Below are 14006 nucleotides of genomic sequence, written 5' to 3' on the forward strand. Positions count from 1 at the left end.
CAGTGAATTCTCCTCTCCTCTCACCCCAGGGCACACTCCTGCAGAAGCAGCTGATATGGAGGGAGTGAGAGGCTGAGATTTCAGGCAGCTGTTCCTGCTCTCTTCAGCTTTTTTTCACTCTTCCTAGCAATAAGCAGTTCAGCCCTGAGTTTTATCAGGACTGTCTACATCTCCAGCATCTCTGAAGAAACACAGGAGGGGGGAATATACCTGGCAAAATAAATATACTGGGGAAGGGAACAAGAGAATTGCCAGCAAGAAAATAAATGCACAAGGGAGGAGACGAATGAAGAGGAATGAAAGCATGAGAGGAGAGGATAAAAACAGACATAAAGAATAAAGAAAAAAAAGAAGAGGGGAAAAAATAGACAAAAGGCGAAACGGAAGCAGATGCTGGGGAGGGGTATGAGCAACCCAGGAATTTTTTATTACACTGGTAAGGGACTTCAGCAGAGAAGAAAACATGGGAAATACTGACTCAGGACTCTCTCCTCCCCTACACTGTTTATGACACAGATTATCAATGCCCAGATTTTTTCTTATAACCTTTTCTAGCAAGAATATATTTTTCTTTTGTCTGTATTATACCTCTGTCTTATATGTCTTCTATTATTATTCTTGTGGTAAGTACTGTTAGTTGAAGACACTGCCATCTTTCCCTTAGGAATGTGATTTTTGCCTCCCTCTGATTCCTATTAAATATGCCAAAGTGTAACTACTATTACTAGTGGTGAAATGTGGTACTTGGTTAACTGTTAGCAGTAAAGCAGCAAAATCTGCTTGAGAGTTGTGCATGCAGAATGAACACACAAGACCTCTAAAATATCTCTCTAGAATGGGAGTTACAAGGAATAAAGCATAGTTTCAATATACTTAAGTAGACAAGGATAGCACAGTACTTTCAAGGTACAATACTATCCATTTAAAGTATACCAAGCAGCCTGTTAAATAAATCCTTCTTTTAGTACAGAGAGCTAAATGTACAAAACTCCACAAAACCCCTTCTCTTTTCACAACCTATAAATCACATGCAATATCTCTGCATTATATAGCTTCCATCATGCCCACAATCATGTTATTGGAGCCTAGCCTTAGCGTAATCATTATCCAGCATCCGTCTTATCTTTCACTGTGCTGGAAAAACCCCACACACTTAAATTCAGAAATTATTTTATCCATAAAGAAATGAGCAGCTCCAAGAAATGTCACTGTTCCCAGCCATTCTTCTTGCATTTAACCTTAACAGTTCTTCCCTTTCTGGGGGGTATAAAATATTTGTTTTCCTTACAGCAGATATGAGTCAAAAATAAATCTAAATGTACTTTGTCGGTTCAGCTGGGAAAACCCTGGCACTCGGGGTAGGCTACGTGTACTCACTGAGGTCACCTTTTGTCTCCATCCTCTGCTGATTCATTTTGGAGATGTCATATGGCTGAGCCTGACCCCTCACCTGCTGGGCTGGGTGCCTGACTGCCGAGGCAGAGAGCTCTCCCGGGCTGCCCAGCAGCGGCAAGACCTACCGAGAGCATCTCCTCAGTGCACTTTCCTAAAGGTTTGTCCTTAGCCTGTATGACTCTGGGCAGCTGGCCATACGGGAATCCACATTCCCATCTGATAATGCGGTCCAATGTCGTCTGTCTGTCACTGAATTTATCTCCCTGTTGCCCCAATTTCCAAACAGCTGCTTTGACCCTCGAATTCTGCATGGTGGCCCTGAACTGAGTTTCCAGTTTTCTTTCCTCTTTTCCTTCAGAGGCCATGCTATCTTTCCAAAATGGCTATTTGTTTTGGGGGATATTTTTCCACTTGGGGTTACCTGTGTTTTGCTCCTTCTGTTGATATATTTATGGCATATGGTAAATGAAAGGGAGAAGTATGTGTTAAATCTGTTACTATCTTATCTGGACTCTAGAGATTTATATTCTGTTGAACCCTTGCCAAAAATTACAAGGTATGTAAACACGGCTGAATAAGGAGCCAATGGACCTCCAAAACTGAGAAATAGATTTGTTCATAACATACAAAGGTGATAGGGAGGAGAGACAAACAGGTTCTTAAGGTGCTAAGCTGTCAACTGGCAAAAATCCCCATCATTTCACTGCCTTCTGATTTTCGTAGAAGTTCAGAATCTTACCTTTGGGTTAATTTCAAGAATGAGGTAAGCATTTTGGTTTACTTATTTTTCTGCTTCAGTTAATTTAACCTTGATAAACTTTTTGGCTATTGCAAGTTCCTAGTTTTATACATAGAATATATGTAATTTACTCCTCACAGATCTATGAGTATTTTGAAACGCACATATTTAAACAAGAGAATAAAATCTGTCTGTTATCTGTCTAGTGCCATAGGAACTGTAAGTGGCTTAATTAAATCTTAGGGCTCCTGATGCAACTGTGGAAAAGCGTAAGGGCCTGACTTCTTGTAGGAGATCTCGGCAAACGAGAGCTGGCTCAGGGGAAGTGCACAGCATCAGAAAGGGATGGCATAACTATCTCTTGCTGGAGCTAGGACCAAGCTCATTTATTGCCTGCTTTATGTACTGCTGTTTTTGGTTTTGCTATAGCTTTCAGGGTCCCTGCCTGACTTCAGGCTTCCCCTTCCTCCAAGTGAACCTCCAGGCATACATGCCTAATCTAAAGAGACAAGCTTGGGAAGAATTGCTATTACAGCCAAGTTAGAAATACAAGACAAGGGAAAGTAAATCTGTTGTTTAAGGTATTATTTAGCTCTTACTTTTACCTGAGGTGATATATGAAGTCTAGGGCAGAGGAGGGAGATGAACCTTAACCTTCCATCCAAGTGCATTTAACCATAAAACTGTCATTTGTCATAGCATGCATGATGAATGCACAAACACAACTGCTTTCCACATTGCTGTTTGTGGAGGATTTTACAGTCATGACACTGTACAGGGATCAACCGGCTTGATTTAGTTCCCTACATCTGCTGCACAGCCTCCTCAACACGGTGAGGAACCAGCCCTCAAGGCTGACATGCCTCTTCTGAGACATCATAAAAATGCACATATTTGTGTTTGGAAAGCTTTGTGGTGGGAGGATGCCAGGACCAGTGAGATAGATTTTTAAAGATTTTTAAAATAGATAGAAGATTTTTAAACCTCTTTCTGAAAGCTGCTTCTGGGAAGTCTTTTTTGCAGTATTCAAAAGCTCTCTTAAGAAGTAATACAATCAACACTGGCTGAAATTAAGAAATTAAGCTAAAGCATATGCAATATTAAAAAACCAAAACCAAAACCAAACCAGTTGCCTAAACAGGGAGTTGTACCTCTAAGCTTTGTGTGTTTCAGATAGACTGGATACAACTCATACCAAATGTCTCAAAATAGTTGGAACCTCAAGAGATCAGGAGACTTTAGTGAGTAACTATGTCAAATTATTCCTGTAACCTACATACTTCTTGCCTTTATCCCAGTACTAATGTGAAATTCTGAGCTTCCTGGAGCTGTTTAAAGAATTTCCACTAACTTCAGTGGGGCAATAGTCAAGTTCCTGATGCATATCCTCACTTGTCTGGCATGTCCACTATCTAGGTGAAGGGTGCTCCACCGTGGGCTCATTCTAGGATCCTACCCATCCCATGCAATTGAGCTCATGCAGCATCCTTCCTTGCTGCTCTGAAATGAGGAGGGAGCCATGTCACCCATCCTGTGCCTGGGCCAGCTGGCCTCAGGGGCTGGGTCATGGGGGAGATAGAGAGATCTGATGGCTGAGGAGCCCTGCCAGAAGAAAGCAGGTGTAGATGAGTCAGATCTTAAGTTAGCAGCTCTGTAAGGGTTTGCTTTACCCCATAGATACAGACACAGTTACCCCAAAGGGTCACCAGTGATTGCTGTCCTCACGACTGAGAGTGATGTGATATGATATATGTAATGCTAATACTTTTGCAGCATTAAAAATAGGGATGGAAATCTTTTTTTTTTTTTTTTTCCAAGAGGATAGCTAGGAACTAGGAGCACTGGGTTAAATTGTTAAAACTTTCCAAGGAATCATAATTAAAGAAGCAAACATCCAGCCTACTCTTCACTTGAGATTGGTATTACGTGGGCATTTTGGCTTTAATTGTGTTGGTCCATTTAGTTCTAGTGACCTATTTCTTATATGTTCAATGCCATTTTCTTTCAGATGCTATAGTTTAACACCTTACCACTTCACTTATTAGAAGCTTTTTACATTATCTTATTGAAACTTCAAAAAAGGCAAATTATTCAGTACGTCAAAAGAAATAGTTTCCATCCACTGCAGCCTTGGGCTGAAAGCAAAGGTTTGTAATCTGTCCTCAACTTTATTAAAAAACATAAGGCATCAGCCTTCGTGTAGGTCAAATACATTTCGTTATATGGTGACATACCACATCCGATACCATAGAATGAACTTGATATGAATTTCTATTCAGTGCACTTAGCATACTGAATATTATTTAATTCTCCAGTGCTGTGTGATTGAACACACTGATCATGGAAACAGAATAGTTGCTCAGCCTTGCACAGCCTTGCACTGCTTTCCTTTGCTCTCTCTTGGGTTTTGTGTTTTGGTTTTTTTTTTTTTTTTTTTCCTTCCCACATCTGAGGATTGAGCACTGCTCTTTCCCTTGCCATGACCAAGAAGAATTTAATTCTTAGCTCCTGTCCTTGCTACCAGGATTGCACAGCCCTACCTTGGCAATAGCTCAGTAAACGTCTCATCCTATGCAGCAGCCATATCTCTCTCTCTGTACATACATGCTTACACACATATATATGTAGAGCTAGAAAGGCAGAAAAATCGATAGTTTTAACTCACCTGAGATTTCTAGTTTGGGCTCTCCCCAAGGGACTTCTGTGGTGGTAGCATGAAGGTTCTCCTGTCACTGCTTAGTCCGGGGTCTCAGTGGCACCGATGGCTTGGTGACATCCAAGTCTTGTCTATTGGCTCTCAGGGGTATATGACTTGCTACTCTTGATATCATCAAGTTTTTGATATGAAGTACATAAGGCTAGAAATTTGGGACACCTGTGCCTAGAAACTTAGAACAGATATTCAAGAATTAGGAAAAACAAATTATTTTATGTAATTGGGATAGAAGCTAGTATCAAGGTTAACAAGGAAAATGGTGGGTTTTAGTCAAGCACAAAGCTCTTATTTCTCAAATGAAACCAAGCTATCAGCTTTTCTGCAGAAAATCTCCAACTATGCATATCTGTTTCTAAGACAATATCTGTGCCTGGTAGTATTGGTTTTAGCAGTTACAGCTGGCCTAGGGGAACGTAGGAAATGGACAATTTACAGAGTATCAATGTCCATGTGTCTTTCAGGTTCTGTGATCAGAAAGTTCTTTTATATTAGAGGATAAAATTTCTGCATTCTGTGTCACATCTTCTGCAGATTAAAAGAAAGATAACCTGTCCAATCATCATTATACGCTCAAAAGCATAGATGGAAAAATCCATGCGTATCAGTTCTGTAAGTCTCAAGGAAATTTGCAGAGGAAACAAATGACCACAGTGAAAATGGATAATACTTTACAAAATTGGTACCTGGGAGCCATGTGGCTAAACTAGCAGTAAAAATGACCCATTCTTTTCAACATGAAATTAGTTCTCTGCTGAAGTATAGAAAAGAGATTTTTAGGCTGTTTTACCACCTGCTCCTCATCCCTGGGATCTGTGTATTCAGTTTTGATTTATGAGGGAAAGCAGGGGGGATCATGTGAATTTTAAATGACATATATCAAGATCATAGTGGTTTGGTCTTTTCTTCCAGGCTATATATTTTTTTAATCTTACTTTTGTACAATAGCAAAATTTTAACTGCTTGCAAAGCCAGAGAATTCTGGCTTACTTCTCTTCCACTGTTTTATCACTGCTCCCCTGTCAAGGAATCCTTTTGCTAAAGAGTAAAAATGAGCTATTTGATATGCAGTTAGGCTAGCCAACAGATAATATGATCACAGGTTAGATCAACTCTTACAATATCTTTTTTCTTATTTATGTTAATAGCGTGTATGTATGTGTACATATGTGCATATGGGTGTATTTAATGCTCTCAGAAAATGTCAATCTAACTCCCCTGCATCAGACACGCTGCGCAGCAGTGGTGTAATTTTGCTATTGCTCTTCAGTATGTGAAACAGGTTATGCTGGACACGTTATAAGGCCCTTCTAAAAGTAGAAACGAATAGTTTGACAAGCCAAAAAAACCCCACATTCAGTAAAAAAGACAAATTGTCTCACCCTCATGGAAAGCCATGAACCTAGGTGTACAATTTGCCCTCAACTTCTATCAAATGTCTAAATATCTCACAGAATCAGGCTTCTGTTAGCCTGAAGAGAGACAGTATCATTAAAACGGACAAATAACTTGCCTGTATTGCTAGTTCATCTTTAATTTAACCCTAGTAAAACTTTGCTTGTTTCACCATATGGAAAAAAGCCATCTTGCTCCTAAAAAAGTAATACTGTGTTGACAATTAATTATATAATTCGCTCCAGTTACGTCAGTGAATTACACGCTTCAGTCACTGTGGACCAAGCAGATCAAAGTCTATTTGACAATGCCTACCATGAGACAAAAGTAGGAGGGGGCTGGAGTCAAAGCGTTGCAAGTGAGGCCCAATCTCTCCATACAGGAGAAAAAAAAATGCAGTTATGTGTAATGTGAGTGTACTTTCCCCTTTCTAGCTGAGAAATTACACGTACAGTTTTTTAAGAGAGCCCTTACAACTTCTGGACCCAAGCATCTACTACTGCTGGTTAAGAAAGATAAAAATGGAGATGAAAAAGGCAATAGAAATCAATAGAAAACTCTATTTCTATGGATGTAATTAAATTAGCTGACATCAAGTTATACAACTGATATTTTTAGACAATCTGGGAAATTTGGATATAATTAATATCAGGAATCAATCAGTGGTAAACGCTGCTGGTCTTTGGAGATAAAATTAGGTGCAGCTTCTTTACAGAAAACTTTGGGAAAAAATTACTGTTGAAAATTCTGCTGAAATATTTTCTTTCTTCTATAACTTTTTCTCTCTTTCTGTTTATTACTAAACCTTTCTTGTTCCACGCTCTTGATTAAAAGTTTATCTTTTCAGTTTTCAACTCAAATTGTATGTCGGGGTAAATATCATTCTTTAGGACTTGTGAATACAGATGTCTAATGAATCGGAAGAACAGAGTCTTTATATAGACTTAGTTTTAAATATGGTATCACTGCGTGTTTTTCCAAAAACTCACTTTTCTCACAGTAAAGCTGTTTTTCATGTTTCTCATTAAAAACATCCTGATGGCTAAAAATTACCCTCCCAATCAAGAAGTCAGGAAACTGAGAGAGCAAGAATGAAGAGCTACTGTCCTGGAGATGCCTCTGTAGGTACTAAAAATATAGCAGTCCTCTGGGATATTTTGTGACAAATACCTTCTTTTAAAACTTCTTATTGAAAGTTCTTGTGTAACTCCAAACTAAATGTTTTTTTGTAACTGTAAAAAAAAAATCTATTTTTAAGAGACATTGTTTTGACTTTTCATCTTTCCATATCAAGGGAATGTCAACTGCATGACAGAAATGCAAATCCAGGGTGGAGAAATATATAAAATTTATAGAAATGCCTTTTCTGGAGAATGTTGCCTTTTGTATTACTCTTTTTTTGTTTTGTGAGAATTGTGATATAGACTATCTGTTTAAGAGACTCCCTTTGCTAGTGAGTAATTATATCATGGACTTTTATCTTTAAAAAGAGAAAAGCCTTAAAATAATCCAATTCTAAAATTATATCTTTGAACGAGTGTAAAATCCTACCTGTCTTTGAATTTTTACATAAATAATGTCAGTCTTCTCTCTTTTTACTTTTTTAAATATATGTGAGACCTAAATATATACGCTATTCTTTCAGTCTCTCTAAAATAAATGTATGATATTTTTTGCATATATCTTAAAGCAGAATTATTATGGAGACTGACCTTTGCACTGTTCCTCATATACATCTGAGTCTGAAATTACTGTTATTTAATTACTGTAGAGAGAGATGTTTTACTTGAAAAATGGCTAAATACCAGAATGTTAAACTACGTTCAAAAAGAATAAATTCTATTTAGTCTGTTTGTTGAGACAGTTATGATTCTGGATGGATTCTTGGCATGGGTAGGGAGTTTACCAAGGTGTGAGTTATTGCCCAAGAAGTGTGGATTTTGATCTTGTAGTTCTGGATGTGCTCCAAATGTTAATGTGTTTGATCAGAGGAATGAGCTATTACTTCTAGGGGACAGCTAAGTGTACATAAGTTTCAGGATTAATGAAATATACTCGTCTATTTCATGGGCGTATAATTCCTGAATATCATTTGAGAGAAAAGATGAGTTTATACAATAAAACAGAGCTATCTGGATTTTCACAGTTATAGCAAAGGACTCTCTTATAGTCTTTTCACAAGCAGTTGGGTTTAGTCCTGGCACAGCTGTGGTTGTTGGCTTGCAAAGATCTTGTCCTTGTGGAGTTCATTCCACACTTCAACATTTTTTGTGGATGCTCCTGTTCCTATACACCCTGTGGTTCTTCTGGGTTTCTGCTTTTCCGGAGGATCCAGTGTGCACTTTTTCCCATGTACTAGTATTGGCTGCAGAAACAGGGCAATACGTGCAGTTGATGCCCTCAGTTTGACTCAGAGCTTCTCATTCACACAAACAGCCTGTTTCAGCTTCCTCAGACTGACACAGGAGGCAGCTAAATAAGATCAAAGTCCCATAGATCCATTTCAGGGCCTGAACCAAATCTAATATACTCTTTTATTGATCTGTATTGGGTATAGTTATCTTTAAAAGTCAGGTCCCTATTTTTGGTATAAAAACCTCATCCTTCATAGCTTTTCCATCTTTGCTTCTGCTTCTTTATCACCATTTATCTTTATCAGTTTCTGCAGCATTATGTCCAGAACAGTGCACAACAGAGGAACACATCCAGTCTGTGCTGAGAGAGTGAATATGATGATGCAGGATTATAAATATAGGAATTTACAAAATAATTTGTTGACTCAGCATTTCTCATTTTTAATGTAATGTTTTTGAAGATATTATTTTAAATCTTTATTCTAACCTTCAGAAACATAGCGTTTTCTCTAATAAGGTGAATGTAACTTCTTTTTTTTACATGATACAATGTACAAAGCTCATACTATATATATTCTTGTCAGTGCAGTGCTTTTTTGGTTTGTTTGGGTTTGGTGGGTTTTTTTGTTTGGTTGGTTTTTTTAATGCAACTATATTGGATATTGAAATATTCACCATTATGAGAAGAATAAAACTGCACACAGAAAGTGTTATAATTCTACAAGCAGGATGTTTCTTTGCTCTGCCCTGTTGCCATTAACATTATGGTGTGCTTTAAGTGCTAATGAATGAGAACTGGAATTTATAATTGTGATGAGACTTTCATAAAACAATAGGTAAATAGTGGATATTAAAGGAAAAAACAGCTGAGATACAATGTTACATCACACCTGAAATCTCCTAAAGGGACAGGTTACTATTATTATTGGGCACATTATTTAGTTCTCGTTATCTATCTAGCCACCTATTTTCATTTTCTCAAATGAAAGAAAACTACCTCCTTCAAAATACGAAGAAAAGACTTCTAGGGGACCATGAATATGTAAATACAAAAGAGAGAAAAGACTCAGCATTTTGCATAGCATGTGTAACTACTCACAGATATGTTTTCTTGAATAAAAGAAATAATGTGATTGGATTAATTCATTTGAGGCTGGTCTTCACTGATCTCTCTAAGTGTTTCCATTAGGGCCTAAATTCAGATTCACACTATGTAACTATGCAAGAAATAAATTATATCCCCTTAAATCTTTGTGCAGACTACGTGGGTTAGGGTTCACTACAGTTAGCGTATGCAGGGCGGCACAGACATACTTTCAATGTATAGGGGTAGAGAAAGGGAAGGGAATTTGGAGGAATACGACAAAGTCATGATGCTACTTAACTACCAACTCAGTATCACTGGGAGGCTTTAGTTTATTGCTCATAAAACATGTAGGAAACTGCCAAGCCGCTGTAGGAAATCAGGACCAGGAGGGCGAAAGCAAGGGATTTGCACACTTTTGCTTTTGTGCATCTCTGTACTACTCCTGTCTTAATGCCGTTTATGTGATTTAAAGGCAGCTAAATGTAGCTTCTGTGCTGCCCTGTGATGAAGGCTGGGCCTCGGCCAGCTCCAGCTGATGATCAGGGTAGACTAAAGCCCTTAAAAGAGTTGACAAGGAGGTTAATCTGCAGTTCTTGAATGAAAATTGTGTCTTCTAAGTGTCTGGTCCTGGAGTCCTGCAAAAGACCTGTTAGAACTTCTCGCTTTTGAATCTCTCTTCTGCATTTTTTCCTCAGAAGATTTTTTTTTTTTTTTAAATGGAGTGCCATTTTCCTCAGTCTTTTTGGTTCTTTCATTAGTTGTGACCATGGTCCTCAGCAGAACTGGAAGTATGATTGCATTCTCTATTTTATCCAGACCATCCATTGACCAAATCTGCACCAAGCTTGATAACATCAGGATAAAGAAACACAGTTTAGCAGAAACATATGCGTGCTAATTTTAAACAGAAATCCAGGACAGTCAGATAGAATTGAAATTGAATTTTAGAGTATCCAGAAATTAGATGCCTGATTTTTTACTATTAATAGATCTATCAGACTTTCAAGGATTCGGATTAAGCACCAGTGCCACTTGATAGCTGCACGCTGAAAGAATAAGAATTTATTCCAGCTCCTCAACTAGAGACATTAGCAGTCTGCCAGAAACAGGAAAAGTTTTATTTTTAAGGGCAGGATAGTGAAGGAAGGTGGTGTACGTCTAGCACAGAGGGACCAGTCCTGTGTAGGGCTGACAGTAAGCTGGGACAAAGGTTCAAGCAAGAAGCTCAGGGACAGATCGGGCTGGATTCTTGGGGATTAAGACTAAGGCAGAAGCAGGAGATAAGGTTATGATTTAGACAGCGAATAGCTAAGTTAACTGCGGGGGTAAGCAAATAGGCTTGATGGTAGAGCTAAGAGGGAAGAGTTATACACGGCACCCGGGCTAAAGCAGCATCACTACTTTATTACAGCACGTGGTGCCAGAACTCGAGCCAGAGTGCAGGGGTGCAGTAACAAACCCACTGGCACAGCACAGCCGTGCCGTTTACATCTGCGTTTGTTTGTTACACTTGGAACTTCTAATCAACAACCAAAAGTCCCAAAAGACAAATATCATCACTATAATGTACATCAGCTAGCAGGTTCCCTGAATAACTCTCTTTGCTGCAGCTGAGAGGATAGAAGAATGGATTTCAAGAGCATTTTTTGGACATCATCACTCTTTCTTTTCCTGGGATAGTGATATGTTTAGAGAGATTCAGAAGATCGTATTTACACACTGAAGGAGCTTTTTGATACAAAGCAGTCATGGTAGTATGAACTAAGCATTCAATTTTTTTTTCAGGCAGTTTAAGCTGAAAGTCAAATATGTAAGACACAGAATGTTTTGGTTTTAATTGTGCAACCCAATTAGATGTTTCCACTGTCATAACACATTGGCTAACAAAACCTCATATGAAGAAATGTACAAAAATCAGAATGAATTACCACTTGTGTTCACTGAGACGATACCTGCCATAAATGCTGCAGTGCTGAAAAGGTATTATTTGTCATTTTGGGGAAATTAAGTTTCGAGAGCAGAAGCTCAAAGCGTATCTTGTGTTGGTATCTGCCTGCTGGAGGGTATTGAGGAAAAAAAAAAGGGGGGGGAGGTGGAATCCTTTTATTCATGAAGGTTCCAAGAAATTGAAAGAGTTAATGGCTGGGTCTACTGTCCTTGGAGTCACTGGGACATTTTCTGTTGATCTGAGTGAGCTGGAGTCAGGCCCTGCGTGATCTACGCACGATACCGAATGGGCCCACTACTGCCCAAAATTGATTCTTGTGCTACTTCTTCCCCTTTGCTGTCAGGGTAAAGGGACAGTCATTTCTAGTCTCGTTGCCCTACTTCACAGCCTGCTCTCAACCATCTCTGGAAGCCCTGCTTCCCTTAGTTTGCTGCCATGTGCTGCAAACCCAATAATTTACAACATTAAAAGTTACAGCCTCCATGTATCATGTTGCTGATGCTGTTATATTGGCCTGATCACCAAGATACATTTTACTGAAAGCTGATGAAAGTATCGGGTTATTGAGGCTCTATTTTAGCTTTGTCTGTGGATGATTTAATGTAGAAAGAAATCAGGTTAGGGAAAGCTCTGAATATGTATTTTCTAGGGGGAACAAAAAAAGTTTTTTCTCGCCTCCTCTCACTGCCTCTCAGTCATCGAGAGCAAGAAATGATGAAAATGACACATGAGCTTCTGTAAAGCCTAAAAATAAGACAGCTTTTATTTTATATTTGGAAAGGAAGAGTAGTTTGTTCTGTGGCTATTTTTCTTTTCTTTTTTTTTTTTTTTAATCTTTAAACAAGGTGGCATTTAAAGTAGACATTCACCATGCCAAAAAAAAAGCAAACAAATTTATTGCATATTATTGCTAGGGAGGTGGATAATGGGAAAGGAAAAGTGGGGCAGAGGGAGGAAAGTGGGGGAACTTACAGGAAAATGCATTTGCGTAGGTTGGGTTTAGCAGTTAGTTTGAGACAGGGAAGTACTTAGTCAAATCTCTTCACATTTACACCCAGAATTGAAGAATAGCCTTTCTTTTAAAAGGAATTACCTATGAGCCATCCATGAAGCTAGTATTAGGTAGGCAGGCCTGAGGATGCTGCTGGCGGGGGGGCTAAATGTGGCAGTGTTAATCGTGGCCAGACCAAATGTGTAACCTTCCAGTTCAGCTAAAGTAAAGGTCCTGAGGTTAAAAAAAAAAAAAAAGAGGACAACTGAATGCTAAGGGATTTTTTTTTTTCCTAAACTATCTCTATAAAATCAGTCCTGCTCTTACAAAGAGTTTTGACATTGGTCTTAGACACAAACTGCAGAAATAAAAAAATAAAAGCCACCAAGTTCATGCTTTGAAGTTCACTAGGATTAGCCACACAAGAGCAAATTCCAGGAAGAGAAGGTAATCAAAATGCAGGCAAGCCATTAGATCTGCATATTAAGTATGAAAATAGACAGTGCTGGGTTGCATATTAAGCTAGTGGAGTAACCTTGTGCTTCCGGAGCTGCTCGGTGAGGTTACCGTGCAAAGGAGCTCGGAGGACTCACCTCCCAAGGGGCAGATTGCTTTCCTTCAGCTATAATCATCAATGCGATGCTGTAAATGTACTTTGTGTATGATCATGATTAGCAAGTGGACAGCGGGCAGCAGCAAGCCCTGCCCGGGCTGGGGAAAGCCCAGCCAGGTGTGGCGGGCATCAGGCAGGGCTGTGGGAGCCACGCGGGGCGAGCAGCCGTGCTGGCAGACCTGGGGGTGCTGTTGGACGGCCAGGGTGGATGTGAGACGCCTGAGTGATGGCTCTCTTTCCGAATCATTAAATTCACTTCGGAAAAGAAAGAGCAGCAGCCTGGGGAATTTTTTTTATTGTTATTATTGTAGTGGGATTTTACTGCAGTAGAAGGAGCCTATTCTAATTCTGGAAACCAATGCTACTGGAACAAACTACATTTTTATCTGTAATTATTATTACTAGCTTTTTTCCTTCTCTCTTTAAAATCGAGGACTGGGATTTTCAAACGCTCATGCAGCCGCATTGGGCTCTCCCTGCTCTCTGTTTTTCTTCGCTGGCAGCAACTGCACAACTGGGAAAAGGTCTGGCCATCCACGCATCTTGCTGTTCATCATTGCCAGCATAGTTCATGAGTTTCTAAAGTTAGAGTTACCTCACGGGTAAAGTTTTAGCATAGATCTGCTACCCTGTGCCCATCTCCTGTCCCTGATTGTCTGTGCAGACTCAGTAACAGCCAAATGTTGATAAACCCCATATTAAAGGCCTAGACACATTTGCTCACCCAGGATCCTAAGTGCTTCTGTTCATTAGGACCCAAGAAAAAAAAAA

Source organism: Mycteria americana, chromosome 6, assembly GCF_035582795.1.
Source record: "Mycteria americana isolate JAX WOST 10 ecotype Jacksonville Zoo and Gardens chromosome 6, USCA_MyAme_1.0, whole genome shotgun sequence".
Classification (NCBI taxonomy): domain Eukaryota; kingdom Metazoa; phylum Chordata; class Aves; order Ciconiiformes; family Ciconiidae; genus Mycteria; species Mycteria americana.